This window comes from Ambystoma mexicanum, chromosome 7p (genome assembly GCF_040938575.1).
Source record: "Ambystoma mexicanum isolate Mex_15411 chromosome 7p, UKY_AmexF1_1, whole genome shotgun sequence".
In the NCBI taxonomy this organism is placed as follows: domain Eukaryota; kingdom Metazoa; phylum Chordata; class Amphibia; order Caudata; family Ambystomatidae; genus Ambystoma; species Ambystoma mexicanum.
Genome location: NC_090939.1, coordinates 70,744,459 through 70,748,362, shown reverse-complemented (window position 1 = coordinate 70,748,362; position 3,904 = coordinate 70,744,459). Strand labels below are relative to the sequence as shown.

The 3,904-nt window shown below is 42.9% G+C and overlaps 1 long non-coding RNA gene across 1 annotated transcript; it reads left to right on the top strand.

Annotated features, from left to right (window-relative positions):
- The first annotated feature begins 827 nt into the window (after positions 1 to 827).
- On the top strand, positions 828 to 1,743 carry LOC138526504 (uncharacterized). Its single transcript, XR_011283590.1, has 2 exons — positions 828 to 1,105; positions 1,289 to 1,743. It is a non-coding gene; the product is annotated as an uncharacterized lncRNA (long non-coding RNA).
- Positions 1,744 to 3,904: the final 2,161 nt, after the last annotated feature.

Here is a 3,904-nt window from a genome sequence, read left to right as displayed (position 1 = left end):
GACACTTTGTACCCAAGAGGAATGAATTGTGACTTTGATTTAATGTGTTTTGTTTAATCTTACTTGATTACTAAATGCCTCTGAACAAACAGATTTGAGTGGAACATCCAACAGATGGCTTAAACCCTCCATAAAACTGAAGATATCCACTTGAACGTATGATATACATCCTGTAACATTGTGCGCCTCACAGATACCCACCTGTATCCCAGATGCCCAGGTGAATACAGAATATGCTTTCTGAAGCATTTTGCCACCCCAAAGATACTGTTTCCACTATTGAATAACAGAATACACTATAAGAGTATCTCCATCCACACCTCCTGGTGAGAATTGAAATGGAGTAATGTTGGATAATTACAATCTGGAAACTCACATGTGACAACCTGGGTGCACCGGAGGAACGTAGGGATACTTCCCAGCGTTCCGATCGCATTGCACTTAGGGTCGCATAATTACCGTGCTTACTGCACTCACCGGCATCTACAACAGGATCAAATCATCCATTTAATGACCCCAAGTAATGACTAGATAATCTCATTAAAGTGCACAATGTGTTATACACCACTTTGTCCGAGAATCAAATGTGCAGTCTCCATGGCTACACAGACTCATTCGACGTGCCCACACCAAGATGGCATGCGCTATATCTTGATGCACACATGCGCACAGTCGCCATAGTTACGGGAATACATTCTCGATGGCGACCGTTACAGAATCCGGGTGAGACGAGCGGAACGAAACGAGCAAGGTAAAAGAAATTGTAAAAATTTAGCATTACAACCTTTCTCACACTAATGAATTTTCACTCAGCCTTCAGACAAACACATAGTAACCCCCGCATCAGACGAGCGTTAAGAGTTTGATAAACTCGTGAGCATACTGAAACTCACGCGTTCCCGCGTTAAGCACACTCGAAGAGAGGGCTTCATGCGGACAACCGCACGGACACACACATTAGGCATAATGTGATTTTTAAGCCTGCAGTACAGTACACTGAAATTGGCTTTCTATTTACAGAATCTTGTAGCATTTTTCTGTGGGCGATCGACCTGATACCCTCAAACACCATAGTGACCTTGGAGAAAACACACTCGCCCTTGTGGTGAGTATTACTTTTCCAACCTATTGACCATAATTAGTGTAATTTGTAATTTGTGATGTACTTTGAACGGATATAATCCGAAAAGTTATTTAACCTACAACCAGCAACCCAATAACTTAGTTATGAAAGTGACAAAGTGTTGTTGAACCAATATAATGAAGTCCATTTCTGTCTTACCCGCAGAATGGACATTACCTTTTGGAACAGATAACTTGAAGGCCCTGAAGATGAACTTCTCTAAGTTCGAAACGCGTTGGCACTAATTATAGAAATATCGTCCCAAGTTTTCCTCTGGACATTGATAAAACCATAAAGGACTATCTTATACATTTGATGAACGATGCACAAGCTCACGTAGAACCCCATGAAGACAATGGGGAGTGGACAGATTGCAAATCACTAGAGTTAACCACATGGTTCCCCTAGTGTTAGTTTTTGAACTGGACAACACAAGTGTATAAGAAAAATCGTTCTTGAACTTTATGTTGAAATTGAATTATTGTCTATCTTTTGAACACCTAACTTTTTGTATTGTTTGAAACTAAGATTGCTTTTTTAAGTTAATAAGGACATGCCATCAATGCCTACTGTGATTAACTTGATTAAAGTGACATACGTTTGATTTTCTTTGAAATATACACTTATGACTTCTGAGATTTATATCTTTAAGAATGGCAGTAAAAGTGTTTGTTTGAAACGTTTATAGTTTGACATTGACTGTTATCATTGAAATATTCTAAACTGTGCTTTAAGTCTTAATATTGGAATATTAAAAGTGGTCACCATTTTGACCAGAAAAATATATAGGAAGGGCATTGACTCTACAAGAGTGCAGGAAAGTTTCACCCCTTTGCAAATAAGTAGTAATCTTTCGTATCTACTCCACTCTCACAGCTAATGGCCTAGATTAATGCTTTGCTGCAAACCTTTCCCAAGTTAGAGACTCTCCTGACCTTCCTCACACTCTCTTCGCCTATATTTTACACTCTGCCTACCCTCCCATCATCCTCTTCCTCTATCTCCCACTTTAGTCACACTAATACTGACAAAGTGCTATCTCTACTAATGAAGGCTGACCCATCTTGTGCCCCATCAGACCCTCTTGCTCCTCAGCTAGTCATGCTTTTTGGCCCTTTAGTGGCATTGCACATTGCTGAACTCTTCAACCCATGCTTTGACTCTGCTTGCTTTCCCTTTATTTTCAAAATGCCCATGTCTTCCCTCTCCTAAAAAAGCAAGGGGTTTACCCAAACCAGCCCACAAATTTTCATCCCATGTCTCTTCTTCCACACTACTATGAAGTGCTGCAACGGGTTGCGTTCAACCATCTTACCAATTTCTTAGACATCCACAACCTTCGACACCCTCTAAAAGCAGGATTCTGCGCCTGTCTCTCCACAAAAGCTGCTCTAATGAATATCTCAAACTTTGTTGCCTTTGTTAATCACTTCAGCCTATCCTCTATCCTGATTATCCTTGACCTGTCGGCTGCCATTGACACTGTCAATCACTCTAATCTACTCTCTCTTCTTGGGATTTGCGATGGAGCCTTGCCTGGATTGAATCCTACCTTTCGCCTCACCAGTTCTGTCTCCCGGAACAACAATACCTCTGAACTCACTCCTCTAACTGTTGGTGTTTCACAAGGCTCTGTCTTGGTCTCTCTCCTCATTACATCCTACACCTCTGGTCTTGGGGCACTCATCCCCTCCTTTGGGTTCTCGTGCCAACTCTTTTCGGACGACACCCAAATCTTCTTCTCTTTTTCTGAACTCTCCTCTGATCTCGCTATCAAAAGTTCCAACTGTCCCTCTGCCATCAGATATCGTATGGCTTTGCACTCTCTGATGTGAAACCCGTCTAAAACAGAGGTGCTCTTCTTCCCTGCCAAATACTCTTTCTAATCTCCTTCCCTGCCTAACCAGTTCCCACCTGACACTCTTCCCTGCTCCTCTTCAGCAAGAAACCTCAGCGTCATCTATGACTCTTCTCACACCTACTCTACTTTCATCTTCAAAACTGCAATTGCGGCTCGCCTCAACCTCCTAAATACTAGAAGAATCTGGCACCTCCTTCCTTTGAACACAGCCAAGCATTTCAACCCCACTCTTGTCTTCTCTAAACTAGACTACTGTGCCAGCATCCTCTTCGGTCATCCCAACTATGCTTTCTGTCCTCTCGACATGATCATTAACTTTGCTACCAGGACTCTCTTTGAACTCCCTCATTTCACACCTACTTCCTCGTACCGTCACCAGGCTGGATGGCTGATGATGCAAAACAGGGTCAGATTTAAGTTTCTTCTCCTGGTTCACAAATCTATCAACAGTAAGGCACCACCGTATCTATCCTCCTCTATCCAACTGTACAAGCCTTCTTGTAATCTCCGCTCTGCCTGCTTCACTACCCTTGTGGGACCTCGCCGTCCCTGTGCTTCCCCTCACTTCCGCTCTTTCTCTCTTCTTGCTCCACTTGCATGGAATTCTCTCGGACATCTGAGAAACAGTCCACACTGATTTGTTCAAAGCCAAATTGAAAGCCTACCTCCTTGCGTCCGAGTTACCCTGTTAACCTACTTCTCATCTGGCTTAAAGCTAAAATGTGTCCTCACCTATAATATGCCTCTGCCCCTCGCTTTCTCTGCCTCCACTCTGGCAGTTCATCCATCATGGTCACATCCCTAGCATAGTTGGCCGTACCGCCTGCATGCGCTTAAAAATGTCTAATGTTGAATGTCCTTAATCCATGTAAGTCCACCCATGTATGGTCCCCGGTGACTGATCCATTTACTCCCCTCCA